The following is a 659-nucleotide window of genomic DNA, read 5'->3' as shown; positions in this document are numbered from 1 at the left end:
GCGCCTCGGGGGCTGCTGCCCGCCCCGCCCGGCCGAGCGGGAGCCCCCGAGGCCGCGGAGCGGGCGGCGGACGGGCACGACCGCAGCGCTTTGGGGGTCCCGTCCCGTCCCCGGGCTGATGAAGCGGGGGGTGAAAGCCTGGCCCCGGGGCTGAGCCCGCGGCCGCGGCACAGCAGCGGGTGCCGCGGACCCGACGGGGAGGACGGGACCCCCGATCCGTCTGGGGTGCAGAGGGGCGGCGGGGCCGACCTTTTCAGAAGGAAAGGTGCCAGCCTTTTAAGAAGGAAAATTACCGAGCCCTGGGAGGCGGAAGGGAGACGAGCGATGCCGGCGCTTTCCTCGGTTTTGCCCCAGCACCGCGGCCCCGGGGGCGGCCGCCCCCCGCCCCGCCCGGGGCCCGCTCCCGCTCCCCGGGCCGGTCCCTGCCAGGAGCCGGCGGCCGGAGGAAAGGCGCCGGGGCTTAATTAGTTGTGCTCGCTGTTGCCCTGTTTTATGCGGCTCCAACAATGCGCCGTATAGAGCCATCAGTCAAAAGGCAGAGGCAGGCTTCCCGCTGCCGCCTCACCGCTTCCCGACCATGAAATAAATGCAAAGTTTGCACAGACGTGTGTGTCGTCGTCCCCCCCGCCCCGTCCCGCTGCTCACCTCCAGGGCTCAGC

This window comes from Haliaeetus leucocephalus, unplaced genomic scaffold, assembly GCF_000737465.1.
Source record: "Haliaeetus leucocephalus isolate CR32 unplaced genomic scaffold, Haliaeetus_leucocephalus-4.0 Scaffold93, whole genome shotgun sequence".
Lineage (NCBI taxonomy): Eukaryota > Metazoa > Chordata > Aves > Accipitriformes > Accipitridae > Haliaeetus > Haliaeetus leucocephalus.
The sequence above is the reverse complement of the archived record's forward strand: the minus strand, read 5'-3'. Positions refer to the sequence as shown.